This window comes from Macaca nemestrina, chromosome 10, assembly GCF_043159975.1.
Source record: "Macaca nemestrina isolate mMacNem1 chromosome 10, mMacNem.hap1, whole genome shotgun sequence".
Taxonomy (NCBI): domain Eukaryota; kingdom Metazoa; phylum Chordata; class Mammalia; order Primates; family Cercopithecidae; genus Macaca; species Macaca nemestrina.
Genome location: NC_092134.1, coordinates 125,324,847 through 125,339,430, shown reverse-complemented (window position 1 = coordinate 125,339,430; position 14,584 = coordinate 125,324,847).

The window sequence follows — 14,584 nt, the reverse complement described above, 5'->3', positions numbered from 1 at the left end:
AATATATATTGTTTGTACTCATTTGAAAGAAAATTTTCATCACTTTAAAAGAAAATCACTTTCCGAACAAAGTAGTACATGGCATTCTCATATGCCTCCAAGTAGCTGGGAAAAAGTGTAATTATTTTAAATATTCTTACATAATTTATTTAACTATTAAGCAACCACACCAGGCTTTAATTCTCTGACAATTCTTTCCATGGGTAGTATTTTTTTTAAAGATAATGAATACTTTTTAAGAAAATGAAAATGAGTTTTAATTTCCAACAACCTAGGGTGGGTAGTAAGCCTAACAAGAGAAATAATATTGTAATAGGCAATACTTTACTTCAGTTTGTAAGAAAGAAAGAAAAAAGAAAACAACAGCTAAATAAACAAAACTAAGTTTCTAACAGGCTTGATACCTTTCTTCTGAACCATTCCACAAGAGCAAAAAGTGCTCTCAGTTTAAATTATATTGCATGACAAGTTGTAACTTACATGTTGTTAAAATTCTAAATGAGCTTTCAAAATATTTGCTATTTTTTTTACCTATGCAGACATCACAGCAGACTGGATTTCATGTAAAACAAGCTAAGAAGGCGATGTAATGACCCACCTGTCCCTCCTGCAAATTTTGTAAATTTTCATTCATAAATGGGATTTTCTCTCCAAAATTACACACTTCTGTTTCAATTTTCCACACATTGAACAGAATCATTAGCCACTGCTAAGAGAAAACTTATCTGAGGCTTTAAGATGATAGTGTCTTTTAAGAATCTGGACCAACCACAATTCTGGTTATTGCTAGGCCTTATTCAATTTGATTTAGAGGTTGTTTTTTTTTTTAAGTTGTAATATTTATTTTTACATGGAAAATATTTGTCACCACTTCATATTTCAGAGACAAATTTAATATGTTTATCTTGGTTGAATTCTTTTAGAAGTTAGATGTATACAGTCTAAAAGAAGATGGCACCTACTTTACAATCCTCTGACTATCTTTTTTTGAGTCTGGATACTGTTGGAAAGTTTACATCTTTATGTGTCTGTAAGCCAGGCCTGATAGGCAATGTAGTCTGCCAAAGACGCCAAGTTTAATGCAGATAATGGCTGCCCAATCATTCTCTAAGTACTTAATTTTTATTGTGTTTGGATCAAGTAATCGCCTTCCACTGAGTTACATCCCTACCCTCATTCCTCCCCAAGAAATGGGTGGAAAGATTTTTAAGCAATGTTTCAAAGTCATGCTATTCCATTTCAGTTAGGCCCTCTGAACTGATGTAGATAACGCAAAGTTAAAAATATCTTCATTTTCCAAGATTAGAGACAACATACAGAAAGCATATACTACAGGGATTAGCTTATATAAGCATCTTAATAAATGGTACTAATTATTGTCATATTCAATATAGCCCAGCTCAATTTTTTACTCTTCGTTGTACATTCTTGTTGTGATCTTCTCTGTTTCTGTGCTTCTTTAACACTTTCTGTGGTTTATTGAAAGTGAATTACAGATAGTCTGTATTCCGTGCTAGTCTAAAAACCTGGAGGATTCATATTTCGTCTTACTTAGCTTTGCATATCATACAGTGCCAAGTAGAGTGTCTTGCTCACACTAGATATTTATTAAATGCTGATCAAATTGATTTGAATTAAACGAAGAAGCCACAGGGCTAAAGAAAATGTTTAGAATGAAAATTTTAAATCTAAGTTAGTGATAAAAATAAAAATCTAAGCATAGTAAAGTCAGATGTTAGTTGATAATATTTAGATATTTTAGGGCTGGGCACAGTGGCTCACTCCTGTAATACCAGCACTTTGGGAGGCCGAGGCAGGCAGATAATCCCTTGAACCTGGGAGGCGGAGGTTCCAGTGAGTCGAGGTCATACCACTCACTGCACTGTAGCCTGGGTGACAGAGTGAGACCCTGTCTTAAAAATAAAATAAAATAAAATAAAATAAGATATTTTTACAGTATGCAAATATTTAAAAAGGTTTATTAAAGCATACTGTAAATGTTGATTTTGTCATCTATCTTCATGAGTAGACCACAAGTTCTTAGAGGCAGAACATATATTTTAGTATCTGCAGGGCACAGTGTCTAGCACACAGTAAGTACTTAAATGTTTACTGCATGAATGGCAAAATAGAAAAATAAGAAAAAATAGAAAGATTCAATGGACAGTTAATCTAAATAAAAATATCGTTACTTAAAATCACTAGCTTTCTGTGACAAGTAAAGGAGATACAAAATGGAGGTCAATGGAATTTTAACACGAACTAGAATTACAACAGCTTCCTGTAATATACAGAAATTTAGAATTTTTACAAGGTTTATAGTGGTAAGTGCTTAGGCTAGGCAAATGATATTTATTAGTTATTACTATCAGATATCAAATAACACCTTGAAGAGTCTACTTATAGTGATAGAACATCTTAGGTGACATTTAAAAGGATGTAACTTTTCCTAATTATGTCCTAAAATACTTAAGAAAACACTAAAAAGACAAAATCATGGCATCAAGTCTCAAATACACTAAAGCTAGAATCTAGGTGGAACACCTACTAATTAAAGTTAGGCCAATTTTCTTGGCACTCTCAGGTTTTATCTCATGACAAAGTCAACACCTAAAGTGGATAGGAAGACACTTTGTAGTTTTATCATGTTATGCCTACTCGTCTGTACCCAGAGTATATTTTAACCAAAGCAAAGAATGCCCAAATGTTGATTGTTGAGGCAATGTTAGGTCAATTCTCAGACCTCCATCCAGTTCCCCAACTGCCATCTCACTCCCCATTTAGAAACAACATCTTTCAGAAACAAGTAAGCAGGAGCTATAGGGGGGGACTACTGATTGCTTATTGCATACTGGCTGCTTCTCCCTCCAGAAGCGAAGATCTGAAGATGGTGAGAGAGACATCCTAAATACATTGAATGCTGGGACTTTTAGACTGTTGTGTATTATATTTTCTTAGAGTTTCAAAGGACCAGGCAGGAGGTAAAAGAGAAATCACCATCTCAGTTAAAAACTAAAAATCATATTGGAATCTGGGCAATTAACTTCCTTTCTAGACATGAATCTGAGTAGGAGATTTTGTTGTCATTGTTGCCATGCTATTTTTTTTGGTCAGAGCGTATATCTAAGGACAATCCACCCATCCTATATTCTGAGAGTCACTGAGTTTATAAAGTACTCCATTTAATCGTTTGTAAAAAGAGGTTAAAAAGAAACAAAACATTAAGCACCAAGAATTACTGTGGAATAAGGGAAAAATAATTATCAATCTGGAAGCCCAAAGGAAGAATATGTTTTTCAAATTGATTTCTTGTAAGACTCAAGAGAACATTTCTGGAACCTGTTTGCTATGTTCAATAAAATGCAAAAAGAAATGCTTCATGAACCTCCATGAAGCAGGACAATCAGCCTATAAGGAAAAAAGTGAGGTACAAAAGAGAGACAGAAGGGCTAAAAGAGAATTTCAATAAAACTTAATAAATAAGAAAAGTTAAACCCCACATTTTAAAAGGTACTGAGAATACTGAAATCTAATAATGATAATACTGAAGTAGGAATGAAGTGACAGGGAGGATGGGCTGAGAAGCTGTCATAAAATGCACAGGATGAGGACAAACAGATGAAAAGTATGAAAGAGAAGATGATAGTTTATAAGACCTATTATGGAGCTTCAATATGTGACTGACTAGTGATCCTGAATAAAGAATTCAAACATAGTAAACAGAAGCAGTAAATAAAAATATAACAGAAAAATTGACTGACCTGTATATTCAGAATTGATTGACTTTACTAACTTCAAGACAAAACGACAAAGGAGACCCACAAAACTCATATTGAAAACTTCTGAATTGCAAAAGAAACAAATAATTTAGAAAATCAAGTATCGAAATAAGGGAGAAAAAGGAAAAGAAGGGATTTTCACCAAAGAAAAATGTATCCAGCTAGCTTCAGACACTATAACTGTAAATATTTCAAAAAAAGCAAAATAAGAATTTTAAAAGGATGATATTTTGAACCAAGAATTTCATATCTACACAATGTATCTTCTTGTGTAAAAACCATTCAAAGATGGTTCATATGTATAAAAGGTCAGAAAATGAACATTTATGTACCTTTACAAAACAAATGGCTTGAAAGATTGCTCTAAATTAATCTAAAAGAATCAGATTTTAAAACCCAAATATGAGAGGGTCATGGCACAAAAAGATTGGGGGTTTTGCCTTTCTCTATTTGGATCAAAATTTTAGGGGCAATGTTAGATATTTCATCAAGCAGTAGAGTATTTCTGTAAACCAGTGATTTCATTTGATTCTCTTCAACTCCCACTGCTTCGCCATCACCAGGAAATATATTTCTCGTGTCTCATTGCAAACCTCACAGTTCAGATGGAGCCTCTTGTTAGGTCCAGTGACCTAGGAAACTAACTAGCACTTGTGAGATGTCCAAAATATCACACAGTTGGTCCTCTGTAATTGTAGGTCCCATATCCATGGATTCAGTCAACTACAGATGAAAAATATTTGGAAAAAACTGCATTTGTACTTAACATGTACAGACACAATCTTGTTGTTATTCCCTAAACAACAAAGTATAACAACTATTTACATTGTATTTGGTATTACAAGTAATCTAGAGATTATTGAAAGTATACAGGAAAATGTGCATAGGTTCTACACAAATACTACACCATTTTATATCAGTGACTAGAGCATTTGCTGGAGGTCTTGGAACCAATTCTACATGGACACCGCAGGACAACTGTATTTACATGGCCGAGAATTATGCTTGGTAGTTTCTGGTTATATGGCAATATATTGTCAAGTTTTTAATCATTTATTTCCCTCATTAACAAGGCCTTTATCATGACTAGATTTGTTTTACAGATTAGGAAATTTAGGATGGTTAGACGACTTTCTCAAGACGCCACACTAAGTAAGAAATAAATTTGAACTTACATTTTCTGACTTCAAATCAGATACGTGCCCTGTATCTTGCCTCACATAGGACTGCTTCATAGATTTTTAGAAAATAGTACTTTATATTATTTTTCTTGGTTGTATCCCATCATTTGAGTTGAAAAAAGGAAACAATCTTTATGTCACTTAATACTTCAATCAGTTTAACCTTATTGTTCAACTCTCAAGTGTACAATTATTGTACATAATGGTATTAACATCTAAAAAATTACTTTTCTAATATTCAGTTGATATGACAGTAGATTCCAAACTGCTTTTTTTACATCTATTTGTTTGATTACTCTGAATCAGATAGTTCAGCATTACAGTTTTTGGAAAGAAATTTGAGTACCCTTAGTTTCAGCTACAGTAAAGCTTTTTTTTTAAAACAATAAATTTTGATATAATTTCAAAGTTACAGAAAAATTGTTAAAACAGTACAAGAAGCTCCTATATACCATTTACCCAAATTCAACAATTATTTGTGTGCTGCCTCATTTACTTTATAAATCTCTGTCTCCCTCTTCATATGTATACATTCATGCAAATTTTCCTTTAAATATTTGAGAATACATTGGAGACATTGTGCCTCTTCACCCTTGAATACATTATCATGTCTTTCTGGGAAAACAAGAGCAAAAAATGAAATCTCAATGTTCTCTTAAGTAGTTAAAACCCAATTATAGAAATCAGAAAAACTTAACATCCATATTATCTAATTCACAGTCCATACACAAAATTCATCAATTGTCCCATTAAGATCCTTTATAACCCACCCCATTCTGTCTCCATCCAGGATACAATTCAGCATCAGGCACTGCATTTAGTTATCATATCTCTTCTTTTCTTTCTTTATGAAGAAGCTTGAAATCCAAAACACATTTCTTCTTATGGCCAGTAAAGTTTGGAGGCAGACCAGTTGTTCACCATCCTGGTTTACATTGAGACTTATCTCGGAAACTTTGCAAAGCCGTTTTACTATTCCCACACTACCGTTGCTGACTCAGAATCCCAGGGAAGAAATTGCCCCAGAGCTGATATTTGTTTGTTTTGTTCTTCAAAAGATCTACTTATTCTGATGATCAGCTAGCTTTGAAATCCCTGAGGTCAACCAATGATAAACTTGGAGAAGGAGAGCAACACCGCTGAGGCTAGCCAGAGAGATAATATTAGAGAGAGAGAGAGAGAGAGAGAGAAAGAAAGAGAGAGAGATGACATGAGAAAAGAGGAATGACAGAGAGGAATAAGAGGGATGTCATAGAAGGTGGAAACTTTTCCAGTAGGTACTTAAGAATATTTACCCCAAAACGACCACTAGCAAAGACAGCTCTGGAAAGAGTAAAACAGAGACCCTTTCGGCTTTCATAATTTTAAGATATCTGTAAGCAGCTTGTTTCTTGAACAATTATAATCTATTTGGCAAGAAAACATTTCTGTAACCATGTAAATCTGAAGAACAAAATTAGTGTAATTACCTTCTCATCACCTTTAATATATGAAAATTCATCAAAAATCTACACGACTACAAAGTATTTCCCCAATTTGCTTGACATCACCTTTTTGGAGGCATGCCTGTTAGTTAACACGTCCACTTCACTGCCTAAGTGACTTTAGAAGTTGCATTAAATTCTGAAAAACTGCACCATATAACTCAGGTAAATTTTGGTAAAGACATTCATAAGGGCAAAATAATAAAGAAATATCTTTTCTCTAACTGTTTTTAGTTTAGGATTACATATAAGCAAAGAACAGCTAATACTACCAACAAAGTCACATAAGAGTATAAAATGATGATGAGCAGAATTATACATGAACCATACAAGTGACTAATGAAGAATCATATAAATTGCTAATAGCAATGAAGATGATGGTTAGCCAGATCAAAAAAGATGTATTCTGAGGCAAAAATACCCAATGTTGAGACCTTTACTTCTAAAGGTTATTATACATAACTTTCTTCACTAGAAGATACAGACTAATATCAAGTTTTAAAAACTCATTGTATTAAAAACTCTTCCTAAATACTCTTTGAGTTCCCATAATTTAAAAATATTCCATAAGGTTAAAAAAAGTAAAATCTTAAAGCAATAGTTCAAAGATCTGAACCACCTTTGTTTTTCCTCCAATAAGAAATATTAGAATTGTTCCTATAGAGCGCAGTCATTCAAAATATTAAAAAATAGAGTTGGTATACTGGATTATCTCCATAATTGCTGCTTAAGGAAAATATACAGTTTTATACTTTTAGGAGTCTATTGTGCTTACATTATTACCATATGATATGACAAAGTGAAAATTAAGAAGCAGCTTTAGGTTGGCTGTGCTCAGCTGGGTGGTTTTCTATTTTTTGTACAATAGCTTAGGTTATTCATGTGCTTGAGCTTAATTAGGTCTCTGCTGGGCAAGGAATATCTAAGATATCCTCATCTTCCAGGGTCTTTCCTCCATAAAGTTCCCCTTTAGTTCAATCTTCTTTACAGCATGGCAACTGGCTTCCTAGAAGAACCATTCCAAGAAGACAAGTCCCACTGTACAAGTATTTGTTTGTTAAGCTTCTGCTTGTATCACACTTGCCACTGTCCCGTTGGGGAAAGCAAGTCACATGGCCAAGCCTAGAGTGGGAAAGAACTATATCAGAGTGTGAATACTATGAGACATGGTGCTTTAGAAACCATCAGTGTAATAGTCTGCCAAGCAGAAGGGTTTTAAATGCATTTCTGTCTGTGTTGGCTAAGAATTTGCATCCAATTATCCATCTTCAAATATTGAAACTCTAGATAAGGATAAAGCAAGAAACAAAGAAGATACGTATATATTCATAAAAGTGCTTAGAAATATTCATCAAGATATATAGATTTTGTGGCTAAATATATTAATTACTCTAAATGGAATCACATATTATTTGATTAGCCAAAATTAGAACTGATAGTTGAGCTGCTTCTAATATGTTGACTACTAAAAGTAATGGCACAGCTAACATCAGAGTGTAATAAAACAGAAACATTGGGCTAGGACATAGGATCACACAACTGTCATTAAACTATGTGCCTGTAAGTGTACCATTTAAATTTTTTAGGCCTCAGTTTTTTATATATTAACACAAATGTCTTAAACTATATTACTTAGCATTTTTTCAGCTCTAAAATTTGCCACATCTTTAAAAATTCTTTAAGTATTATTAGCAACATACACACACACACACACACAATGTCACCCAAATTCACTCATTTATCAGTCAGCTATGCCAGGGATTGTGAGAAATATGTAAAGGTTAATTTATGATTATTAAAGGTTTAATTCAACCAATTGGGCCCTGTTAGTTACCTATTAAAATCTCAGTCACAACAGATAACATGGTCAAGAGGGTGTTTGCATGGTATAGGTTCCCTTGGATATTACCAGATAGCATCGTGATTAGAAATAAACAACAAACAAGGTTTTTATGGAAGGGTAGCTAAGGATACTCTGTATAAATGTGTAAATATTGTAATTAAAAGAAGAGATATGGAGGTTACAGTGTCCTAATGTACTGGGAGCTAAGGAGTGCTTGTAATCCCTGGTCATCAGAGAATCTGTACAAGAAATGTTTCTTACTTGAGAATTCTTCCCAGATTTTTATCCTTTTCAACACAATGAGGCAACTGAAGCAACAGAATAATCATAACTCCTCCTCCTCCGCCCCTATTAATTCTTTCCTCTTCCAGCCATTTAGTTTAGATTTTCTTTTACTCTTACAGACAAACCACCCAAAGTTTATAGCAATCTAAGGCATTTGCTGTGTCTCCAGGTGAGCTAATACTTGCAAGATAGAATTTTTGTCAAATCCATAAATTGCTTTCTATTGTTCCTTTCTCTAGTTCTCATATTGTTGCCCTTGGACATTGCTAAATTGTTATTCCACTTCCCATTTGTATATATGGCATCTCGAAATAAGCTAGTTCATTCCACTCCTTTCCTACCTCCTTATATGCCATATCCTTCATACTAATTGGTCCATCCTTCTGAGAAGGTAAGTTCTACATGACACATAGGCTTTATGGGGTGCCGAAATATGCTTTGCATCCACAGTGGAATTTCCATACAAGATTTTTTTTGCCTTGGCTCATTGATTATTAAATCAAGTTTTCTGTGTCCTGAACTGAGTCTTCTACTTCTTTTAGGTTGATCTTGCTGTGAAGTAAATAAGGTATAGAGTTGTCTGAAATAACTTTCTAGGATGATAGACATGTTCTCAATCTGCATTGTACAATACTTTAGTCTCTAGCCACATGTGGATATTGAGCACTTGAAATATATTTTGTGTTACTGAGAAAGTGAGCCTGTATTTTGATTAATTTTAAATTAAATAATTATGTATGACTAATAGCTACCACGTACTGGCAGTGTAATGGCAGAGTAGTGATTTTGCACTTGAAGAGTTATTTTCTTGACTTTCTGACACAGATATTTCTTACACATGGAATGTCCAGCCTTAGAAAATGTTACCCAGTCTAATAGATCTAGATCCAGATTTATCTTTTACAGAGTATCTTCTTGCCTTTGAGTCTGTACTGATCCTCTTTTTCCTGAAACGTTAAGTGTACTGTGCCTCTGGCACTTAGAGCAGACTATTATGCATTGTAATTTGTCTGCTTCACAAAAGTGTGATTTTTCTCCATAATCAGATTTAAAACTCTTTGAGGTCAGAAACTCTAACATTTCCTTTGCATTCCTCTTGGCAACTTAGCATATGCTGGGCACCTGGTTGTTGCTCTATAAATATTTATTGCATGGGCAAATAAAGTAGGTTACATCAGGGAGTAGGGTGACTGGGCAGATGGTGCCCAAATGACAAAAGCCCCACTTCTTCCTGCTCAAAGTGACGGCATATTTTGATAAATTTCCCATAAGGTCCTAGAAAAGTCTCTGAGAACTAGAATGTGCGGTTAAGGAGGCTGGCAAGGAGAGAGCCAATTTCATGGAACTTGCAGTGTATAGTTATACAATTGCAGTATGTTGCATACAAGGGCCTCTGATTTCCTCCCCGTACAAAATACAGTTCAGCAGAACAGAGTACTGGAGTGAAATTCTAGGCTTTCTCTCATGTGTGTAGAAAGCCACATGGTGGCTCCCACCACTAGTGATTTCAGATCTGTGTAATAGTTCTGGTTTGACTTTTTACAAGTTCTTGAAATTGTTGGCTATGTTATTCATATATACTGTGTAGTCAAACTGTTAGTGTAAAGACTATTTTCCTGAACTTTCTAGAGCTGAGTGGGATAAGAAAACAAAATGATAAAGCAAAGAACACAAACAAGGCAACACACTGCTAATGATTTTAAATCATCCTGACAAAAAGTTTCTTAATAGCTCATGAAATTCTTGATATGTTTGAAAAAACACACCATTTGAAGTAACAATACAGTGTCACTAACATTTTTGAAAATAGTCAACAATGTTTAGAATTTGTTTATACATATGGCATGCATTTTAGATGTAACAGTCAGGAAAATCTCATTATTGTAGACTTCACTGGAAGATCTCTGAGGTCCTTTCCAGCTTTAAAATGCTGAATATAATTCAGAATTTATGATAATTTGAACTAGGCAAGGCTGAAATTTACTTTTGTATGATCTATGAAGCAAGGATTTGCTAATAGTGTAAACAAGATTGCTTGAGGCTCTTAACCAAGCTGTTTTTAAAGATTTTTAACACATTGTGTGATACAAATGGGCCTAATTTCAAATGATTCCCACCTATTTATTAAAGCACGCAATGAAAGACTGTTACTTAGAAGTGCTTTTATTAGCAGCTAAATATACAGTGTGAATTTGAAAATAATAAATCTGCATTTCTTATTAGAGTATATAGTTTGTGTTTTACTTAATTCTGTTTGGTTTCTTTAAGGGTAGAAGATATCAATGAAGGTTTTCTGTAATTAGAAATGACTACTTCAAATACAATTGTCTATTTCATTAGTTTATTTTTCCCCTTCTTACTTTATGCATTCTTTATCACCTTGATCTATTTAAAAATATATTTATGAGGCACTGATATTTCACAAGCAATATAATTACTCTTTGAGGAATAGTTAAAAATCTGGAGCTTCTTAAATTTGGCTGTAATTCTGATATCTATTTACAATTATTCAAGAGTACAATAGATTAATATAGAAACTGTAAGATTAGGTTGATTCTTGTAAAGCTTTAATTTCTTCTTCAACATGTTGTCATTATAATTTGTTTCTCTTGATGTTAAAACAATTCTGTGTGTACATAAAGGCTAAGAAATATTCTGTACTATACTATGAAACTAAGATTTTACTCTAGGCAACAGAGCTTGAAAATTTACTTCACTTACAAATGGCAAAAATCCTTCTAAAGTCCTATAGAGATAATACATATAGTATAATTTATAAAAATGAATATAAAAAGATTTACTTTGTAAAATCTTATATACCATTTAGAATGATAATTTGAAATTGAAATTGAATTTAAAACACAATGTAGGAAATATTTGATATCACTTGCTGTATGTTGACAAAGCTAAAACACAAAATCATTTCTATTAGAAGAAGATGTTTGTATAAAAATCTTTATGGTTTCCCTCACAAGTATATTTTTAAAATAACATATTTTTTATAGCATGTAGGATGGTAGTATTTTATAACAGCATTTTCTAGATTCTATAGTCCATGTTTATACTAATAGAGAGTGATGCTATAATAATACCAGCCACGATTTACTGTAAAATTTTTACATCATAGTCCTTTGAACACATAAAAAACTTTAAAGACATGTATTGTTGTATACTTTAGTTAAATAATATTTGCTAAATATTTAATGTGTTGCTTAAGCTGGTCTAAATATTCTGTATTATCATACTTAACCTCACAAAAACCTATGAAATAAGAACTATGATTGTCTCCAACTTATAAATGGGGAAATTGAGGCCTTGAAGGAGACAGTAACTTGCATAAGAGATTCACGTGGTTGAGAAAGCATTTGAATGTACATATCTGACTCTAAAACTTATGACTCTAAAACCCTTACCCTTCAAATTTTTCTGAGTAAAGGGTTTTACTTTATTTTCTCATGGTGTCACTTACCCTAATCATCTTAATGCCTGAATATCTCCATATATTAAATACAAATGTCATTATTGTTGCTAAAGAATAAGAGCCATTTTTTGAGAAGGTATGGAATTACTCTATTTGAAAAGGTGAAGAAAGTAGTCTAGGGCATTAAACGTTTTCAGCGGTGGCTTAAAAAAACTTGAATACAGTTATTGACAAATTATTTTGCTCACCAATCCAAGTGGGTACTTTTGAAATCCCATCTGGTTGCATCTACTTGTTTTGTTTCATCTATTTTTCAATGTTAAAAATTTCATCTCAAATTCTTTATACCAATGAAATGATTTCTTATATCTCATTCAATTCAGGACTTCTGCTCCATGCCAATTGGTTTGAGATGGTAAGTTTCACTCATTACTTCTTACCATAAAAGAAGTGCAATGATGTGGAAAATATAATCTGTTGAGGAAATATTGGTTGCTAGAGATTGTCATATATGAGGCTTAAATTTTAGTGATCTCTAAATCCTTTTCTGTTTCATCTTTTTCGTTTTGCTTCTTGAAATGAGTATTACTTCAGATTTTGCAGTAAGTACTCCCTAAATGCAGATAGCACCCAATTCAAAGTAATCTCAGTGTTGACGCTACCATTTTAACCTCAATAGTGTTTTGGTTGGGTGACCCCTAATAAAGGAAATTGCTAGGAATAATCAACACCAAATAAAACAGAAAGGCCACAACTGCACAAGAAATAAAATGTGACTAAATAAAATTGGACATAGTATAACATATTATTGAAATATTCATCTATAATACTAGATCCAGGAAAATTTGTCTTAGTAGAATAATGACCAAAAACAAGCAATCAGAAAGTCTAAACATTAAGACATTTTTATATGAGCAAAACTGATTGATTAATCAGCTTTCTGTCATAAAATTTACATGGCAAATAACTAATCAACATTGAAATATTTTCAGTAAAAGAAAAATAGCAATTGACAAGAGGAAATTAACAACAGTCTGTAAGAAGTTGACCATTGGATTAATTGGTTCATGGATTACTCTAAATAACCTTCCAATAAAAGTTTATAAATATTTGAATAATGATAAATTATTTTATTTTATTAAAAACAATTTTTTAGATAGGATCTGCTCTGTCACCCAGTGTCAGTCCAGTGGACTGTTCATAGCTCACTGCAACCTCAGCCTCCTGTGTTCAAGTGATCCTTCCACTTCAGCCTCCCATATAGCAGGGATTACAGGTGCTCACCACCATACCCAGCTGAACTTTGTATTTTTTGTAGAGATGAGGCCTTGCTTTGTTGCCCAGGCTGGGATAAAATACTTACTTTTATAAGTAGAGTTTAAAAGGATCAAAAGCTGTAAAAGCACCAGGGTTGAAATATTTTGTGTTCTCCTCAAATCTCTTGTTTCCATTCCTAAGTCTATTTATGATATGAATTCGATTATGATAAGATTTGTCCTGACTATCAACTCATAGGTTTTTGTGAAGATCAAATGAGATGATAACTACAAAAGCACTTTGTTAAATTTAAAGCATTATTTAGTGGTAGTTATTATTTTGAACTGCCTGTTAAACATTCTTTGTTGAATGTATGACTGGCACAAATCAAACTTAGGGCATTTTCCCAAAAAGCGAACCTCTCTCTATGACTTGCTCACCCTGTGAATGATACTACAATTCTAACACTTCTTCAAAATTAAGGGTTCAAACCTCAGCATTTCTTTTCTTTGTTTTATTTTTATTTTAAATTTTTTTTTGAGTTCCTTTTAACTGCTTTTCTATCATGATTATAGAAGCCAAATAGAGCCAAATAGTCTAATCAACCAGATTATTGTGATAACCAAATTGTTGTCACATCTCAACTGCTACTCAGTTATAACTTTATCTCATTTTATAACAGACATATTTCTGAAAATATGCAGAAACTGATTTGTTGTTTTACAAATGATATTCTATTTTACACACAATAAAGTGATTTTAAGGAGTTCTACTTTGAAATTTTGAGTAGAGTGAAAAATTCATTATCACTCTAGATTTTTCTATATGTTATGTATTTAAAACATGACATGCAAATATTATTTTCCTTTTTCAAAGAAACTCTAGCAAAAGACATGCCAAATGTAGTTCATTGAAGATTCTCTTCTCTGGCAAAGCTAGCAATTCAATGACCCATTGAATTAGTGTCATTGTGGTTTGGTTTTCTGCTTTATATTAAACCCCAAAGCTTTCAATAAATGAGTACGATTATTTGAAAGTTTTAAGCCAATAGTGAAACAAGGGCAGAGAAGAAGGAATGAAGATTATCCAGTAATTTATATTTGAGACAGTATGGATGACATTTAGGATATAACGTAAGAAGTAAATTATAGTGACCATAACTCAGCTACATGATCAATTTTATTTTCAGTGGGACTTGGAATAAAATAATATAACTCAGTAGAACAAATTTTGTTGCCAAGATTAACTGTTGAGAGTATTTGAATTCATTGCATCGGAAAGAGGCATCTTAATTTTTTTTAATGATAAAACTTTAAAAAATGGTGATCATGCGT